Source organism: Hemiscyllium ocellatum, chromosome 21 (assembly GCF_020745735.1).
Source record: "Hemiscyllium ocellatum isolate sHemOce1 chromosome 21, sHemOce1.pat.X.cur, whole genome shotgun sequence".
Taxonomy (NCBI): Eukaryota; Metazoa; Chordata; class Chondrichthyes; order Orectolobiformes; family Hemiscylliidae; genus Hemiscyllium; species Hemiscyllium ocellatum.
In genome coordinates this window covers 50,480,155-50,501,282 of record NC_083421.1, presented here as the reverse complement: position 1 = coordinate 50,501,282, position 21,128 = coordinate 50,480,155, and the positions used below count along the sequence as shown (strand labels likewise).

Below are 21,128 nucleotides of genomic sequence, written 5' to 3'. Positions count from 1 at the left end.
CTGAATTATTAATAAATATTACTGTTGTTGCTTGTGAAAAGTGTTTACAATATTGCACATTTGCACTGCAGCTTCCCAGCAACAGGACTCTTTTTTATATTTTAACCATATATGGAGATCATTGTTTTTGACTCATGGCACTTGGAGACTCCCAGTTCCTGCTGACACAAAAACGATTACTTCTGTGGGAAAGTCTTAAGTACATTTGAAAACTTTCAGAAACATTTCTATTACATTTGATTTGTGGAAAAGTCTAAATAGCGATTTAATCCAGGCAATGTGACTGGTAAGTCTCTCTTTGGTCCGATCTAAAGGTACGATAATGACAGTTATATTCATGTTATAGTTGAAGTGTTGTTTTGTGGGCAGGAAAATGTAATTTTTATTGTAATGTGCTCATTATAACAAAAAAACCCTAAGATAATTCTAACTGACTGTGAACTGAGAGCGCAGTTTTACTTGACATCCTGTTGTTACTGAATGTGTAGCTAATTATTTTTACTTTTTAGGTATGAATGTGTGCCTGATGCCCAGGAAGAGAAATTCATTTTATATGTGTATAATAATTCTAGTAAAAGAGTTTTTGTTTAAAAAAAACAATCCAATTTTCAACAAAGAAAAGAGTAATTATTTAATGTTTTACCTTGTAACTATAAAACAGGAGAAGTGTAACCCCAAGTGAACACCTTTTGGTGAGCTTAGAGCCTAAACTCCAGGAAGCCTGCTGTTCCTGTTGGAATTTTTCATTTTAAGCTATGCATTTGATTCCACCTTTATTGCACTGACTGTATTTTGAATGAAGAATATGATTTCTCAACTTGGCAGTGTGGGAGTCTGATTTTTTTTTTACATTGCAGCTGCACTATAGTGGAAAAGTCTGCTAGTTTGGAAAATGGTAGGCTGCCAAATCCTTAAATTGTAAAATCATCTTCTATAGCTAAATCAATTACCTTTTTTTAAACAGTCTACATTACTACATGAATTATACCAGGAATAATTTTGGCTCCAGTGGTATTTTTTTTAAATATTAAAAGGTTTTCTCATGTAGTGCACAAAATAGGAATGCCATTTTGCATTGCTAAAGTCTTGTTTTGCTTCCAGTTGCTGTTGTTAGTAACTTGCTATTATAGCATTGGTGATAGTTTTTCTATTTAGATAATTGTTTCAAAACAAAACAGCTAAATAATATAACAAGTGCAAGCTAAATGTTCATATGGGCCAGAGGGTAATAATGCAAAGGAACAGCAGACTCGATATTCCTGTTTTAAGCATTTCCTTGTTGAATCAACCAATTATTTTCCTCCTCTTCTCTCATGGTGTATTGGGCACAGGCATTTTTGTTCAGGAAAATCCACGCCAGACTTATGAGATGTACGATTCTTGTATTTTCTAGCTGTAAGGTTTTGTGTGAAATTAATTTGAGAATTCTCAATCCAGTTTCTAGCGGTGACAGACATACAGTTCAAAATTGGTCATAATCTCACTCAAAAGGCCACACGATGAAAAAATTGTCTGCTGGATTAGTATGGAGTGGTATTTAAGATTGAGTTGAAATATGTCCGTGCAGACTGAAGGGAGGTTTACTCTTCTGTCAGCTGTGGTACACATGACCTGGGAATGCTTATGATTGCCATCCAAACAGGATGTGAAGATGCATATCACTGAGTCTTATCTTGGTGAACAAAAATACAACAAAATACATGGTTTTGTTGTGAAATATAGGGTAATTATGCTTGTAAAGTTAATTTATACTTTTATATTTGAGTATCTTTAATGTTTGTAAGTAATTTTCCTTTCTTCCTGCTTTTCAACCCATGCGTTACCAGTTGTCCTCAGAAACATAACTAACCTGTCTTTATGGAGAAATGTTTTTGCAAATCCAGCACCACCCCACGATAATGTGGCTGAATGCAAGTATTCCATGAAATGGAAAAATGAGCCTAGTTTGTTGATTACCTACAATTGAAATGAACATGCAATATTCTTGTTGTCAGTATGAAAATAGATAAGATACTGATGGCTTTGGGCATCATTCATATTTTAATCTTCTCAATTTCATAAATTTCAGAAGGTTTAATTACCTTAAAGATGGAGCAAGTTTAATCCTAACAGTACAAAATCAAAAGATTGCAAATGTTAGGCATCTAAAATAAAATTTGAAAATGCTAGAAATATCCAGTAAGTCAGGCAGCATCTGTGGAGAGAGACATAGAGTTAACATTTCAAATTCAATAACTCTTCCTAATCCTAAAGGTATCTCCATTTCAGCAGATATATTTAAAATATTCAGATATGTTTTGATAATCACCAGTTCACATAATACTTAGAAGGGTATTTCAGAATAATGTGTTTTTTTAAATCAATAAACATTGAGGTAACTGACCTTAAAATTGACAAGTAAAAACTAAATACTTTGGAGAAGAGGACAGATAAACAAAGTATTAGATGTGTAATCATGGCAAGATGAAAATTGTGCCATCTGTACTAAATTATATTTTTAAAATATTTCTCTTTTTTGTGAAATTTTATTCTTACAATTCTAGATTATACAAATTAAATTGATGGGACATATGAACTCGTTGAAGTTATTTTGTTTCAGGGTTCCTTCCTGTTTCTGTTGTTTTTTTTTGGAAAAAAAGTGTTTGTCTCCCCTTTTTCCTGTTCCACCCTGCTACGCAATGTTCTGTATCCATCAAAACTCAGGCATGCTGCCAACAGTGCTTTAGAACCAGCCAGTATTGTGTGTTAGTGACACAGTTTAGAGGATAAAATATTTCTGGGGATATTTACATGGAATATTAAGTACTCTAATTTGAAATGCATTTTATGTAATAGTGTCATAGGTCAAGCAGGTTTGCACAGAAGCTTGTCTTATTTCTGACCATTGCCCTCAATGTGCTTAGTTTTCTGTCAGACCCAAAGCTGATTGTCAGTTCTCATACATTTTAGCAAATCTCTGCTTGACTGAGTTGCATTATTAAATAGACCTATCCACTTTGGAACCAGGCAAAGTTGTTATGTTTTATGCAAATCTCCCTTTTGCATTCAACCTTTTTTTTGCTTCTTCCTTACTACTCCATTATTATTAGCTGCAGTCAGTGCCAACCCAGATGGCAGATGATTCAAGCAGGCTTGGTAACTTACTGTGTAGCAAATTGCAAGAGAAGACTGTAGAACAAACTATGTCACTTCATGTACCATTAACACAATCATTCTAAAATTCTGTATAGACTCTGATTTATTACTTATTATGTAAATTTGCATTGTTACTTTTTTTCTTAGACTTAAAATTCAATTATTTTTTCATATTCTAAAGCTACTAATGAGCAATGGGAGGCCTTCAAGCAGGTGATAGACTGGGTACAGACTAGACATTCCCAAGAGGAACGCATGAAATGCATTCACAACAAAATTTCTGTGAATGACTCAAGATATAGAGGTTAAAATGGGAAAAACATAAAGAGCCTTATGATAACTCGGGCATATCATGCTTTTTTTCATTCCTTCTTTCTTTTGTTCGTTTGGTCCTTCTCTCTCGCTCTCGCTCTCTCTCAACCAAATCTCGCAATTAGTTCCTTCATATTTTCAATGAATGAACTATGTTTTAATCAAAAAGAAATTATCTTTGTCCTCTTAAGTTTAGTCTGTCCGACACTCTCCTTCCCAAATTTTTTGATATTTAAGACTATTTGTGTATGAATATTTTCTGTAGAACCCTACCCATCATCTTATTAGTTTAAAACCTATTTACTCTTTAGGTTCAACTCTTTCAACTTAGGAGCTACTTAGTACCTCCTTCCTTCTCAGTACTGATACCAGTATCCCACAACAGCCCTACTATATTTGCTTGACGTCTCAGTCTCTGTCAGTTGCCACATGACTCCAGTGGATTTTTATCTAAATGGACTTGCTTTGTTGTTTATTTCTTAACTTGTAGTTGATAAGAAGGACCCCAGCCCTCTGCTTATCTGTGTTGTTTGTTAGAATTAAAGTCCTCCCTTTCCGATTTCCATTCCAAGTACCTGGAACCATCCCTTATCACGGCAGCCTTCTCTGTTATAGACCAGTGCAACCTTACCGAAGTAAAGGCACCAAACTTAAAGGCTCTCCTGCTGGTCGGACAGGACCATCAAGCAACTCTTGGCAAAAAGTGCAATGTTGGCCATGAAGAAAAAGAATGCCACCTTCAACCAAAAATTATCTTTGGTGATGGGATTTCTGTCATAAGACAATGGTTTGAGCCATAGTGGATAATTCTCCATTAGACATTGGCTAGTTTAATTCAAGAGCCTCACTCTGGCATGTCAGTCCCTGCCGTATTCACTGCAGTGGAAGACTGTGCTCTGTTTTCTCTGATCCCTTTTCTAAGCCTACTGAGCTTTTTGCTTATGCATACCTCTTTAAATGCCCTCTGAAACAGTCAGCCGTTGCTGGTCTTCGCCATTAGTAATTATCACTTAATTATCAGTCTGAGTATCTGCCATCATCACGTTTTGCTAACATGCGATGCCCTTGTAGTAGTGGAATGTATGTTCAGGCAGTTGTGATCCAGTAGCCAATTCATCTTATGGCAGCCTTGTGTACACAGCCATTTCCAATTAATGAATGTGGCCAAGCCAATCCATTCCTGGTGTGTAAATATAGGGTTCGAAGAGGGACGAAGGTTTTGAATTGTATTTAGCAAATACAGGAATAGTTTTTTTTAAATATGGTAGTTAAATGAAAACTATGCAAGCAGACAGGTGTGATTGTCTCAAGGTTTGCCAATACACTGTTGTAGGCTGCAAAAGTGAGAAATACATTTTTTGCCTTACAAAGAAGATGTTAAACTCATTTGATCTGGAAAGGAAATGAAAGGGAAAAATGTGACATTATTCACATTACTAATCAACCTGGTTGTTGAATAAACAGCTGTGTATCTTAATGTAATTAAATCTCAGAAGCCAAGAAGAATCATTCATGTATCCTTGAGGACATTGTAGGAATTCTGATACAAATCTTCCCAAAATCACTGAATACTGAAGAGGTGCCTGGGGACTGATGAAAGGCAGATGTTGCACCTATTTTTAAAAAAGGTAGCAAATGTGACCCAGAAAATTCCAGATAGTGGGATTACTTAATTGTGGGTAAAGTTATGAGGACTCTTATTGAATATAGCATCCTGGAGCAGATGGATGAGAATAATAAAAGATCACTACATCATAATGCACGTGCCAGAAATAAAGTTATTTATATATTCATGACAGTATCCAGTTTTTGAGAAATCACACAGAATCACAGGGTCATAACTGCACAAAAGGAGAGCAGTCAGCTCCATGAATCCATGCCAGCTCTCTGGAACAATCTCCCATTCTAACCCTCCAGTTTTATTTTCTTTAATTGCCTACCCGATTTCCATTTGCAATCATGATTGTCTCCACTTTCACCACCTTCGTGGTAGCAGATTCCTGGTTATTCTCACTTCCTTACATTCGAGCCTTTTATTGCTTATCTTAAATCTCTGTCCCATAGTCCTTGTATCACTGGCCGACTAACAAGATGACTTTTCTCTGTTTACCTTTTCTAAACGTGCTATAATTTTGTAAGATAGTTTCAAAGAACCGTAGGGCTCCTTTCATTAGAGAAAAATGATGGTCAGTGAGTTTCACTTAAGAATCACCACAACTCGGGTGATGGGTGAAGTTCAGAAGGTGGGGCTTTCATGGTGAGAATTGAAACCCTGCTGTTGGCAATACTTTGCGTCATAAACCAGCCATCCAGCATATGGAGTATCATTTGTATCCTTGGATCAGATCTCCCATCCATCATCTTTTTGTTTCAAGGAGACCAGCTCTTTCACCCTAAGATAGCCCTCAGTATTGGAACCATTGTAGTAAATTGTTTTGTACCTGATCAAAAACACATCATCAGGTTATAGTCCAACAGGTTTATTTGGAAGCACGAGCTTTTCGGAGTGTTGCTCCTTCTTCAGGTGGTTGTGGAGTATAAGATCGTTAAAGGCAGAATTTATTGCAAAAGTTTACCCTGTTAAAGACAGATTTTAACCTCGCACCTTCAATGCATTATTTGAGCTGACATGGTACCTATTGTTAAAGTTCACTTAAGAATGTAACTTTAAAAAAGTTTTGGAACTTACATATGAAAGAACTGAAACCAACATGGTCATTCTAAAAGATGACAGACTTAACAAACAGTCCAGGTCTTTTTCAATATATCATTTCAGTTGCATTACACTGTAAATGTTTGCTGTAAATTCTGTGTCATACAATCTTATACTCCAAACTATCTGTTGAAGGAGCAGTCCGCCGAAAGCTAGTGCTTCCAAATAAACCTGTTGGGCTATAACTTGGTGTTGTGTGATTTTTAATTTTGTATACCCCAGTCCAACACCAGCACCTCCAAATCATGACGACCAGTGACACCACTAACTGCCAGCTCAAAGTGGAGAGGATCTCCAAGAAGATCACTCATATCGACACAGACATCAAGTTTCTGCAGAAATGCATCAAAGCAGGAAAGATCTCAAAAGGATTACTAATCACGAACCCACGCAAGTCGACCTCGAAACATAAACTACGTGGAGAGAATTTGCCACGGCACCTTTTGCAAACCCCTCAATCATCCTGTGCACCAATTCTACAGTGGGAGCCACAACTTTGAAATTAAGATTGGAATCCACCCTCTCAGCCTGCACTCAGGATACAACAGCACAGTTAAGGGACATTGCCAAATAGGCAAGGCGACAAAACTACTCCATGTATATATACACACCAAGAACAAGAAACTGGAGAAACTTGGCATCACCACCAACAATAGCCAAGCCTGCCCTGGCACCACAGTGGAAAATGTTATCACCACGGGGAAGTCGATCGTCAACTTATCGGACCATACATTTCAACCAGAAGAGATTGAAATTCTTGCCAAGGGGCTCAATTTCTTCTCCACCAACAAAATGGACTCCATGGGTCTTGCAGCAGACACTGAGGAACTCATCAGACAAATGAGACTCTGGGAATTCTTTCAAGGTGCCAGCAGTGATCCCAATGACCCCACTGATGAACCTGAACAGTCATCATAGGGATCTGTAGAAGGACCAAAGAAGGAGTCAACTTGGACCCCGCCGGAGGGCCGCTGCCTTGGCTTGACATCTATGCTCAAACCGTCAGGAAATATATAAATGCCAGATTCATCAGCCTCAGCCACACCCACACCCACAAGGTAGAGCAAAACATCACCCGATCACAACGTAATGCCATCCATTCTCTCAAAACCAGTCACAACATTGTCATCAAACCAACAGATAAAGAAGGAGCCATCGTCATTCAGAATAGAACAGTTTACTGCAAGAAAGTGTACCAACAACTGAACAACCAGGAGCACTACAGATAACTACCCACCGATCCGACCAAAGAACAGATCTGTGAACTAAAAACATTGATCAGGACTTTGGATCCAGTCCTTCAGATTTCCCTATGCGCCCTCATCCCACGTACTACTTGCGTAGGTGATTTCTACTGCCTTCAGAAGATACACAAAGCCAACATGCCATCATATCAGGCAATGGGACCCTGTGTGATAACCTATGTTGAAGGCATCTTGAAACCGATTGTATAAGGACCCCCAGCGTCTTGTGACACTACAGATTTCTTACAGAAATTCAGCACACAAGGACCAGTTGAACCGGAAACATTCCTCGTCATGATAGACATTTCAGCATTCTACACAGCATCTCCCACAATTACAGCATCACAGCAACAACCTCAACTATTCAACACCAATAACTGCCAATCTCCAAGCACCGTCCAAAATTCATTCGCTTTATACTTGGCCACAACATTTTCATCTTTGACAGTTAGTTCTTCATCCAGACACACTGAACAGCCATGGGGACCAAATTTGCACCCCAATATACCAACAGTTTCATGCACAGGTTCGAACAAGACTTCTTCTCTAGGCAGAACCTCCAACCAGGAAAAAGTGAGGTCTGCAGATGCTGATTCCTGATGAAGGGCTTATGCCCGAAACGTCGAATTTCCTGTTCCTTGGATGCTGCCTGACCTGCTGCGCTTTAACCAGCAACACATTTTCAGCTAGAACCTCCAACCAACACTATACACCAGGTCTATTGACAACATTTCCTTTCTCTGGACCCAAGGCAAGGAGTCACCGAAACAACTACACAGTGAGATCAACAAGTCTCATCCCACCATCAAACTTACCATGGACTACTCTTTAGTATCTGACTCCTTCTTGGACACATGCATCTCCATCAAGGATGGGCATCTCAGCACCTCACTCTACTGAAAACCTCACAACACTACAATTTTCCAGTTTCCACCCAGGACATATTAAAACAACCATTCCCTACGGGCAAGCCCTATGTATACACAGGATCTGCTCAGATGAGAAGGAACGTGACAGGCACTTAGAAGTACTCAAGGATGCCCTAATAAGAGCAGGGTACAATGCTCAACTCATCAGCCAACAGTTCTGATGTGCCACAGTGAGAAACTGTAATGATATCCTTAGGAGACTGACACGAGCTGCAGCCAACAGGGTACCCTTCATTGTTCAGTACTTTCCAGGAGCCAAAAAAACTACACCATGTTCTTCACAGCATGAAACACATTATTACATAACAAACAATGTTAATGCTTAACAGCAACATGACCTGTGTGAAGTATTTACCTCACTCAGCAAATGGGTCGTCTTTGTCTTCTATTACATATTTGAAACTTTAACTGTTTCTTAAGTTAAGTGGTTTCTCAAATGATTCTTAAATTAAAGAAGCAGGTGCAGTCTTAAGCCCTTTTGGCTTTTCTAACTAACTTATAGGCATTTGCTGAAATGAGGACATACAAATGGTGGGATCATTATCAAATTCTAGTTCCATCTTAGCAAACCAAATCCTGATTGCCTTTAGCATTTACAGCAATAGAGTCAACTGCAGTACAGAATGCAATCTTGTTAAACATTTAATGAACTTAAGTTATCAACAAAAAAAGGCATTGTTTTAGTATTCTCCAAGTTGTAGGAACTGGTCAGATGGGATTCCTTATTCTCCATGTAGCTGAGGTGTTCAAAACTAGTGGACATAAATAAGTTAATTTTAGATCAGTCATAATCTCATTGAATAGCGGAGCAGGCTCAATGGGCTTGCTGGCTGATTTCTTCTCCATCTCGTTAATCCAATAAGGAAGTCCAGAAATGTAGTGGTTGAGGAGAATAGATAAATAAATTTATGGGAAGTTGAATAAACACAAGAAAGAAATCTTAAAAGAATATGTTGTATGATGAGCTGAATATAGTAAGCAGCTTATGTGGAACATAAACACTAGCATAGGGCAGTTTAACCAAATGGCTTGTTTTGCTGTGGTATGAGAAGATAAAAATAAAGTGGAATTTATCACTGACATACATCCTTCTATCCGAGCTTTGTTTTTATCTGAAGACATGCTTTCAAAGATAGTTGATTCACAAAATTGCAATGATGAGAGTGCAGAGGGAGGCCATTTGGCCCATCCCTCCTACACATCATTGTCTCATTGTGCCCATCTTGTTTTATTTTGTACTTTTTAGTATTTGCCAAATATTTTATGTGGCCCAAAATCCAACACCTTCATGACCAAGGCTATAAGTTTAGATTTGCCAGATTTTGTAAATTTCATAGCCAAATTGAGTGAATAAGAGAGACATGGCATTGCTGCCTCAGTGTAATGCACACAAGTTTGATTCCAGCCTTGGTGATTGTGTGGAGTTTGCAAGTTTGCCCTGTGTCTGCATGGGTTTCTGTCAGGTGCTTGGTTTTCTCCCACAGTCCAAAGATGTGCAGGTTTGGTGGATTGCCATGCTAAATTGCCTTGTGTCCAGGATGTGCAGGCTAAATGGATTAACCATAGTAAATTGGGGATAGGGAGAGAAGGTGGGTCTGAGTGGGATGCTTTCGGATGGTTGGTGCAGACTCGATGGGCCACATGGCCTCTTTCCACACTGTAAGGATCTTATGAAAGATAGTTTAAGAAAAATTATGGTAAAGATTGTATTAAAGCATATATGTAATGTTTGGAAAAAGGTTTTACTTTCTACTTAGCAAGTCTTCCTGTTAATTGCTTCCATATTAAAAGCATAGGATAATCACATGATAGGGTACAAGAGAACGAATGGTAAGTAGACAAGGGTCGGGTAGTTTGCACCAGGCGGAGGTGGGTTTGAGGGTCGTTCAAGTCGATTCAGACCACAGGAATTGGATCGGCAAACAAGTGTAAACAAAGAAGCGCAGTCGGTGATTAGTTCAATATGTCACTGGGAAATAATGCCTAGCTGAGTTGTCTCAGTATCCAAAATATATTTAACAGAAAAACAAATGGAATATTTTCAAAAAAATGTCTGGTTTCCAGACAATCAAATTTAGGACTGAAACTAGCTGTAAATGAAAATAATGGGTGCTACACTCTGTTACACTAATTTGAAATCTGAAATAGGTACTGCTGGTGTACCAAGAATCCAACAATCCATTAACTGCATGTAGAGTAATTGGCAAATTGCAGGTTGCTCAGGGTGATTTATAGGAGACAACTTCTGTATTGTAGGGAACAATATCTGCCGATGGAAAGCACTGTGAAATCACTTACAGAGAAAATGGTATTATTAAAATCTCTAACTCTAACACCTGCTCTGTTAATATAACCAAATATTAGGCCCCATAACAGGACACAGAACAGATAACATCTGTTTGGGTCTACAGCCATGAGAAAAAAATCTGGATTGTTAAAAGTATGAGACATTTCATAAATGAAAAGGCTGACAATTTGTGTCAGTTTGAGAAAAATAAACAGCTGTGCTGGTGAAAAGGCTGGCCTGGTGACCACGCTAGGAATCATTTTTACTCAGGAGTGTTGCTGATTACTTGCAGCAGCAGCTTCATTTTGAAATGCTGGCAATTATTTCTGTCTATTTCCCATCCTGTTATTGAAGTTGGACATTAATTGGTTCTCTCGTGGATAAGTCATTTGATTCATTGTTCTGTTTTTTTATTGGAAACCTAAACAGCTGTATTCTTGGCTTTATAATTCGTGAATTTGGAGCCCTTCTGTCCTGCTTCATTGCAATATGCTATGACTTTAATCCACTGATTTCCTAATCTCTGAAGTGCTTCACAAGTAATTCCCTCTGCAACAACCAAAACAATACCCTGCTATCATTGTACATCTTCTGGTAATGGGTTAAGGTGCATCTCAGGCTCATTTTGACTGCAATCAAATTTACTAATTCATTGTACATTGCAGTGCAAAAGCCTTGAATTATTCTTGAGCTTCTTGAGATGGTGGTGAGTTTCCCTCTGAACCACTGTAGTCCATGGGCTGTAGATAAGTCCAACCTCATAGTCCCACAGATCTCCCATCCACCGCCTCCAACCTCATAGTCCCACAACCCCGCACTGCCTGTTTCTACCTCCTGCCCAAAATCCACAAACCTGACTGCCCCGGCTGACCCATTGTCTCAGCCTGTTCCTGCCCCACCGAACTCATCTCCGCGTACCTCGACACGGTTCTGTCCCCTTTAGTCCAGGAACTCCCCGCTTACGTTCGGGACACCACCCACGCCCTCCGCCTCCTCCAATGATTTTCGCTTCCCCGGTCCCCAACGCCTTCACGATGGACATCCAGTCCCTGTACATCTCCATCCCCCATCACGAAGGACTTAAAGCCCTCCGCTTCTTCCTTTCCCGCCGCACCAACCAGTACCCTTCCACTGACACCCTCCTTCGACTGACTGAACTGGTCCTCACCCTGAATAACTTCTCTTTCCAATCCTCCCACTTCCTCCAAACCAAAGGAGTTGCCATGGGCACCCGCATGGGCCCCAGCTATGCCTGTCTCTTTGTAGGATATGTGGAACAGTCCATCTTCTGCAACTACACTGGCACCACCCCCAACTTTTCCTCTGCTACATCGATGACTGTATCGGCGCTGCCTCGTGCTCCCACGAGGAGGTTGAACAGTTCATCAACTTTACCAACACCTTCCATCCCCACCTCAAATTCACCTGGACTGTCTCAGACTCCTCCCTCCCCTTCCTAGACCTTTCCATTTCTATCTCGGGCGACAGACTCAACACAGACATTTAGTTTAAACCGACTGACTCCCACAGCTACCTGGACTACACCTCCTCCCACCCTGCCCCCTGTAAAAACTCCATCCCATATTCCCAATTCCTTCGTCTCTGCCGCATCTGCTCCCAGGAGGACCAGTTCCAATACCGTACAGCCCAGATGGCCTCCTTCTTCAAGGACCACAGATTCCCCCCAGACGTGATCGACGATGCCCTCCACCGCATCTCCTCCACTTCCCGCTCCTCCGCCCTTGAGCCCCGCCCCTCCAACCGCCACCAAGACAGAACCTCACTGGTTCTCACCTACCACCCCACCAACCTCCGTATACAGCGTATCATCCGCCGTCATTTCCGCCAACTCCAAACGGATCTCACCACCAGGGATATATTTCCCTCCCCTCCCCTCCCCTATCAGCGTTCCGCAAAGACCACTCCCTTCATGACTCCCTTGTCAGGTCCACACCCCCCACCAACCCCACCTCCACTCCCGGCACCTTCCCCTGCAACTGCAGGAAATGCAAAACTTGTGCCCACACCTCCTCCCTTACCTCTCTCCAAGGCCCCAAGGGATCCTTCCATATCCGCAACAAATTCACCTGCGCCTCCACACACATCATCTATTGCATCCGCTGCACCCGATGTGGCTTCCTCTATATTGGGGAGACGGGCCGCCTACTTGCGGAACGCTTCAGGGAACACCTCTGGGATGCCCGGACCAACTAACCCAACCACCCCGTGGCTCAACACTTTAACTCTCCCTCCCACTCCACCGAAGACATGCAGGTCCTTGGACTCCTCCATTGCCAGAACATAACAACACAACAGTTGGAGGAAGAGCGCCTCATCTTCTGCCTGGGAACCCTCCAACCACAAGGGGTGAACTCGGATTTCTCCAGTTTCCTCATTTCCCCTCCCCCCACCTTGTCTCAGTCGATTCCCTTGAACTCAGCACCGCCCTCCTAACCTGCAATCTTCTTCCTGACCTCTCCACCCCCACCACACTCCGGCCTATCACCCTCACCTTGACCTCCTTCCACCTATCACATCTCCATCGCCCCTCCCCCAAGTCCCTCCTCCCTACCTTTTATCTTAGCCTGCCTGACACCCTCTCCTCATTCCTGATGAAGGGCTCTGGCCCGAAACGTCGAATTTCCTGTTCCTTGGATGCTGCCTGACCTGCTGTGCTTTAACCAGCAACACATTTTCAGCTCTGATCTCCAGCATCTGCAGACCTCACTTTTTACTTGTAGATAAGTCCACAATGTTTTCGGGGAAAATTCCCAGATTTTGACCTGGCGACAGTAAAGGAATAGTGACATATCTTTATCAGGCTGATGAATAGCTTAGATGACAACCTAAAGGTGGTGGTGTTCCTATGTATCTTACTGCTGTTGAAATTGGTTGGTATTGGGTTTGGAAAGTACTGTCTAAGGAGCCTTGGTAAATTTCTGCAGTGCATCTTACATATGGTAGAGAATCCTGTTACTGAATGCCAGTGGAGCAGTGCGTGAATATTTGTGGATGTGATGCAGGACTGTGCAGGCCCAGAACTGTGTGTGGGATGCGGGTGATAGTTGGCAGGAGTGTCAACAAGATCTGTCAGACAGGTGCTAGCAGCTCTTGCACTCAACTTTACCATGGAGTTTATGACTGCTACTGGAAGAGCTCATGAGAATTCCAAGACCATGGCCAATTCAGGACTAATGTAACTGATATTTGAGGGAAGTGGGGAGAATGTGGGGCAGAATGCATTGAAGGTAAAATAAAAGTGAATGGCCCCTGCACTGATGTCTAGACTTTTGATGAGGCTCTGATTGCCTTTGATCAATGGGGCCCTAGTCATTGCTTTACATTTGTGTAGCTCGAATGTTTATTGCCATTTGTTAGTCAAAGTCAGAATGTTGTCCAGATGTTGCTGTGTGTGGACACTGACTGCTCAACTTCAGAGGATATGGTGATGAATGATGTTGAACACGGCGGTCATCAACATAATGTCATTAAGTTTGATGCCATTGGACAAGTGAAACTTTGCAGCATTATTTATAAATATGTTCACGTAAACACACTCAAACTTGAGGTTTCTGAATTTGGAAATGGTTATATTTAAAACAATGTCTTTAAAGGATCCTATCTAAACTGCAGTTACATATTGTATAATACCTACTCATGATGTGGTTACTCTGGTAACCATTTAATAGGTAGAATTATTGAACTTTTCTTGTATGGTTGGAATGTCATTTGTGGAGCATTGTTACAAGGTTAAACCTGTCGTAGCTAACCCCGCACCACTCACCCAGGGCTATTAAACAGGATCCTCCAACTTGCATTGTAAGAGGTGAAAAATTTTTTTAAATGGCAAATTTATAGATTATTCATGCATTAAGGATATCAGATGTTTTTAAAGACACTAACAATTTTTCTTTGAAAGTAAAGCTAATTAAAAGACCTACAAGGAAGTTGTGAAGAGAGCAATATGGTACATTTGATTAATTTATTTCTACCTTTAAGGCAACCTGAAAGAAATGTTTCTTTAATGTTGTCAGCACTTCTTCCAGTCCCTTTTGGCTCAGTAATTACATTGTTACAGAGCCAAGTCTTATTGGAGTTAAAGATATACTGGTGACATTTCCACCAAATTGTTAATAAAAGGAAGCTTCTTGACTCATAAGAGTACTGTCAGCCCAATTTAGTTTAACCAGTTTAAAGGCCCAGATAAATTCAATAAAGTGATAAAACTTTACTTTTTTTATCATGTGCTGTTCTTCAGCTATTTTTCTAAGCTGTGTGCAACTGCAGTTTGACATTTCTATAATGCACAATTTTGCAAAATTATATGAACTAATGCATTCAGAGTGTTCTGTTCTCTGATGAAATTGGTCTAAGGTCATTATTTGTGATATTCACAGATATTTTTAACATTCACTTCAGCACAAAGAGGATAATGATTTATTCTGTGTGTAGCAGATTCCATTGAATGCGACACATACTTTACATGAGTAAAAAGATGTTCGTTCTTGGTGCCAGGAACAGTTGAAAGATAATTAACATAGGTAAGTTGAATAAAGGTATTTAAAAACACCCATTTATGACAACAGCCTTGGGAATAGCCTTCAGGAACCTTTTAAGAGGGGATCAGTTAGCTGAGTTGACTGGACAACTGGTTTGTGAAGCAGAATGATGCCAATGGTGTGGATTCAATTCCCACATTACATGAAGTTACCTTGAAGGATTCTCCTTCTCAATCCCTCCCCTCACTTGAGGCGTGATGACCTTCAGGATAAACCACTAAGAGTCATCACTCTCTCATTAGAGTGCAGCCCTTCAGTTTGGATGGTCAGTTAGCTGAGCTAGTTGGATGACTGTTTTGCGATGCAGAATGATGCTAACAACATAGATTCAGTGTTCATGCTGGCTGGAGATACCATTAAGGTCCTACCTTCTCAAACTCTCCCCTTATCTGAGATGTGAGGTTTCTTGTGTTAAACCACCACTAGTTGCCTCACCCTCTAATTAGAGAGCAGCCTGTAGTCCTCTGGGACTATGGTGGCTTTGCCTTACCTTGTTACCTTTACAGTCACAGCATTGTCAAATTCCTAAGTCGGTTTTTAAAAACTGGCATCTGAGCATCCATTTTGAAGAGCCATCATATCGGTATACACATTTTTAAAAAAAGGGCAAACAGGACCTCATCTCGTATAGGCATTTGAACTTTTGCATAAACAAGTAAGACTTCACCATCTGTTTGACTTTCCTTTCTCAAATTGATTGTCCCTGAACTCAGGCCTTAATGATACCTGCTGATCGTAATACCGGACAAGTCCGATCCAAAACAGAGAATTAGCTTGACAGATCATATTTTATTTTATTTTGGTTTTGATGAAGTGGACTCTCACTGAAACCTAAGCATGCAATGCTGCAGATTTTCTTTAACAGCACAGTGGCTCAGTGGTTAGCACTGTTGCCTCACAGTGCCAGGGACTTGGGTTCGATTCCAGCCTCAGGCGACTGTCTTTGTGGAGTTTGCACATTCTCCCTGTGTCTGCATGGGTTTCCTCCGGGTGCTCTGGTTTCCTCCCACAGTCCGAAAAAAAATGTGCAGTTTAGAAGAATTAGCTGTGCTAAATTGTCCATAGTGTTAGGTGTATTAGTCAGAGGTCAATGTAGGGTAATGAGTCTGGGTGGGTTACTCTTCAGAAGATCGGTATGGACTTGTTGGGCCGAAGGGCCTGTTTCTACACTGTAGGGAATGTAATCTAATAAAAAGGAAGTTTATTGCAAAAGAAATGAAGATAAAATAGAGTAATCCAAATGTATATTTCAAACTCAAAGATTTTTAAACACACTTAAAAAATGTATTATTTGTCCCAAAGCACACTTTTATAAGTTGGAAATAAAATTGTATAATACCCAAAATGCCACCACTGGTACATTACCCAAAACACTACTCACATAATTGTCACACCTGAGGCCCTATATCTAACACCTCAATAGGTTTAGATCTCTTGTGATTTAACTTTTTAGATTGGTTGTTTGCAGATAGTTGTTTGCATTGTTATCACACCTGCTTAAATGTAAATAACTTTAAGTAATCTCTTCAGGGTTTTATCCAACACTTCTGGCCTGAGGCTAACACTAACTCTTCACCCGAGGTAAATTAATTCACTATGTGTCCTTCCCTTCTCAGGACCATTGCTCTTTACAGCCATCCTATTCCAAGGTCTTCTCAGGACCGCCCACACAAAATTAAAAGTGTAATTAAAATCTCTCCCAGGTACGTGCGTTTCCCTTATAGTTAGCAAAGAAAAGATTCCAGAATGCCATTATGAACCTTGAGGACGCACTATTTACCTTGCACGGTCACAATACAATCTAAATAGTAAAGGCCCATTAGCAACGCACAAAACTCATTAGTTCTAAAGCCAGGCCTTAAAAACCATTTTTAAACGAAATCACCATGGCTATAGAAATGCTTAAAACCTAACTATTCAACTCAGACACACAGAAAACCAGCTAGTTACTAACGCAGAAACCAGAAATTCAACCTCTCAACAAATAACATTTAAAAATTGCGTATAAACTTCGCCACTTATGTCAGAAACCAACCTTCGTCCAGAGAAATCAAGTCTACATGCAGCCAAACAGCCTTCGAAAGGACAATTGAAAGCTGCCACAAAATTGAGAGTTATTTTAAATTTCTGACGGAACCATGGATCATTACTGGCCAGTGTTCAACTATATGCCCCCAATTCTCAGTTGCTTCTCTCCCAGTCATTTACCATTTTGTTAGTCCGGTCCCTTAAGATGACTTCTAGGAGAAAGTGAGGACTGCAGATGCTTGAGATCAGAGTTGAAAATGTGCTGCTGGAAAAGCGCAGCAGGTCAGGCAGCATCCAGGGAGCAGGAGAATCGACATTTCGGGCATGCGCCCTTCTTCAGGAATGAGTAAAGTATGCCAAGCAGACTAAGATAAAAGGTGGGGAGGAGGGACTTGGGGGAGGGGCGTTGGAAAAGCGATAGGTGGAAGGAGGTTAAGGTGAGGGCGATAGGCCGGAGTGGGGGTGGGGGCGGAGAGGTCAGGAAGAAGATTGCAGGTTAGGAAGGTGGTGCTGAGTTCAAGGGTTGGGACTGACTCCCTCCGTTCCAACCCCATCATCACTATCAAACCGGCAGACAAGGGAGGCGCGGTAGTAGTTTGGTGCACCGACCTTTACACTGCTGAGGCTAAACGCCAGCTCGTGGACATTTCCTCCTACTTCCCCCTTGACCATGACCCACCTCCCACCACCAAACCATCATCTCCCAGACCATTCATCACCTCAGGGGATCTCCCACCCACTGCCTCCAACCTCATAGTCCCACAACCCCGCACCGCCCGTTTCTACCTCCTGCCCAAAATCCACAAACCTGACTGCCCCGGCCGACCCATTGTCTCAGCCTGCTCCTGCCCCACTGAACTCATCTCTGCGTACGTCGACATGGTCTTGTCCTGCTTAGTCCAAGAACTCCCCACCTACGTTCAGGACACCACCCATGGCCTCCACCACCTCCATGAGTTTCGCTTCACCGATCCTCAACGCCTTATCTTCACTATGGACATCCAGTCCCTGTACACCTCCATCCCTCATCACGAAGGACTCACAAACCCTCCACTTCTTCCTTTCCCGCTGTACCAACCAGTACCCTTCCACTGACACCCTCCTTCGACTGACTGAACTGGTCCTCACTCTGAACAACTTCTCTTTCCAATCCTCCCACTTCCTCCAAACCAAAGGAGTAGCCATGGGCACCCGCATGGGCCCCAGCTATGCCTGCCTCTTCGTAGGATCTGTGGAACAGTCCATCTTCCGCAGCTACACTGGCACCACCCCCACCTTTTCCTCCACTACATCGATGACCTGTATTGGCACTGCCTCGTGCTCCCACGAGAAGGTTGAAGAGTTCATCTACTTTACCAACACCTTCCACTCCGACCTCAAATTTACCTGGACCATCTCAGACTCCTCCCTCCCCTTTCTAGATCTTTCCATTTCTATCTCGGGCGACCAAATCAACACGGACATTTACTATAAACCGACTGACTCCCACAGCTACCTATACTACACCTCCTCCCACCCTGCCCCCTGTAAAAACGCCATCTCATATTCCCAATTCCTTCGTCTCCGCCGCATCTGCTCCCAGGAGGACCAATTCCAACACCGCACAGCCCAGATGGCCTCCTTCTTCAAAGACTACAATTTCCCCCCAGACATGATCGACGATCCTCTCCACTGCATCTCCTCCATTTCCCACTCCTCCACCTTTGAGCCCCGCCCCTCTAATCGCCACCAGGACAGAACCCCACTGGTCCTCACCTACCACCCCACCAACCTCCATATACATCGTATCATCCGTCGTCATTACTGCCAACTCCAAACGGACCCCACTACCAGGGATATATTTCCATCCCCTCCCCCATCAACGTTCCGAGAAAACCACTCCCTCCGTGACTCCCTTGTCAGGTCCACACACCCCACCAACCCAACCTCCACTCCCGGCACCTTCCCCTGCAACCGCAAGAAATGCAAAACTTGCGCCCACTTCTCCCCCCTTACTTCCCTCCAAGGCCCCAAGGGATCCTTCCATATCCACCACAAATTCACCTGCACCTCCACACACATCATTTACTGCATCTGCTGCACCTGATGTGGCCTCCTCTATATTGGGGAGACAGGCTGCCTACTTGCAGAACGTTTCAAAGAACACATCTGGGACAGCCGGACCAACCAACCCAACCACCCCGTGGCTCAACACTTCAACTCCCCCTCCCACTCCACCAAGGACATGCAGGTCCTTGGACTCCTCCATCGCCAGATCATAGTAACACAACGGTTGGAGGAAGATCGCCTCATCGTCCGCCTAGGAACCCTCCAACCACAAGGATGAACTCAGATTTCTCCAGTTTCCTCATTTTCTACCCCACCACCACCACCACCTTTTCTCGGTCTCAACCCTCGAACTCAAAACCACCTTCCTAACCTGCAATCTTCTTCCTGACCTCTCCGCCCCTACCCCTACTCCGGCCTATTACCCTCACTTTAACTTCCTTCCACCTATCCTATTTCCCCTCCCCCAAGTCCCTCCATCCTAACCTTTATCTTAGCCTGCTTGGCACACTTTCCTCATTCCTGAAGAAAGACTCATGCCTGAAACGTCGATTCTCCTGCTCCTTGGATGCTGCCTGACCTGCTATGTTTTTCCAGCAACACATTTTCAGCCCTACAGATGACTTCTCAATCTTGATTATTTTACCCCCACCCCTGTTTGAGACCTGCATTAAGGCAGATATGGCCTTTATCAAAAGCTGTATTCCCACCCTCTTCCCTTATCTCTTTTAAAAACCTGTCCTACTCTGCAAAGCCTGATTTGTTTGTTTATTTTCTAAATCATAATGGATTTTCAAAAGGGATGGTTCCTAGTGCCCCTTTGTCTCAGAGCATCAAGCTGATACTAAGCTTCAAAGTCAGCAGAAACTCCTGAGCACTTACTATAGACAAATCTGAATGCCTAAACTTTCTCAGTTCCAATAACTTGTAGATTTCTATCAAAATTTTCCTAACCTGGAAGCTGACCATACCAAACATTTCTGCTACTATAACTAGCTACCCTGAACTCCCACTAAAATTTACTTCTGAACTTTGGGCAGCACGATGGCTCAGTGGTTAGCACTGCTACCTCACAGCACCAGGGTGCCAGGTTCAATCCCAGCCTTGGGTGACTGTCTGTGTGGAGTTTGCACATTCTTCCCGTGTCTGTGTGGGTTTCCTCTGGGTTTTCCAGTTTTCTCCCACAGTCCAAAGATGTGCAGGTCAGGTGAATTGGCCATGCTAAGTTTCCCATTGTGTTAGGTGCTTTAGTCAGAGGGAAAATTGGTCTGGGTAGGTTTGTCTTCGAAGGGTCGGTGTGGACTTGTTGGGCCGAAGGGCCTGTTTCCACACTGTAGGTAATCTAATCTTTAAAAAAAACTCAACTCTGTGTTCTGAACTCCAGTGAGTTCTGTGTTCTGAAGTTAAAACTAGTGGCTAATGGTTTTCCACCATGTGTCACAACCAGGTCTTCAGTCACATCCTTTCTGAACAATGCTGAGTTTAGGTCGCTGTGACAGAATTACTTGTTTTCTTTTTTATTAAAAGTAAACCTTCAGAGAACGGTATTAGAAATCACACAACACCAGGTTATAGTCCAACAGGTTTATTTGGAAGCATTAGCTTTTAGAGCACCGTTCCTTCATCAGAACCACCTGATGAAGGAGCAGCGCTCCGAACGCTAGTCCTTCCAAATAAACCTGTTGGACTATAACCTGGTTTTGTGTGATTTCTAACTTTGTCCACCCCAGTCCAACACCAGCAACTCCAATTCAGAGAACTAGCATCAATCAGTCTATATTTTAAAAACCATCCAATTTCCAAAATTATCATGTATATCACACCTTTAATCAGTGCTGAGAATATAATGGTAAAATGAATTAGAGTCAGCATGGA

General features: G+C 42.1%; 1 protein-coding gene across 4 annotated transcripts in view; it reads left to right on the top strand.

Annotated features, from left to right (window-relative positions):
* Window positions 1-21,128, top strand: part of dab2ipb (DAB2 interacting protein b) — a 358,016-nt gene that overhangs the window by 204,069 nt on the left and 132,819 nt on the right. The window contains exon 1 of one of the 4 annotated variants that reach the window (XM_060841454.1): window positions 202-286. The exons of 2 other annotated variants lie outside the window; for them this stretch is intronic. The gene's annotated coding sequence lies outside the window, so the exon portion shown is untranslated. Of the gene's footprint in view, window positions 1-201; window positions 287-15,139; window positions 15,162-21,128 lie in introns of those variants that run through there. One more of the 4 variants, XM_060841455.1, reaches the window with a different exon arrangement.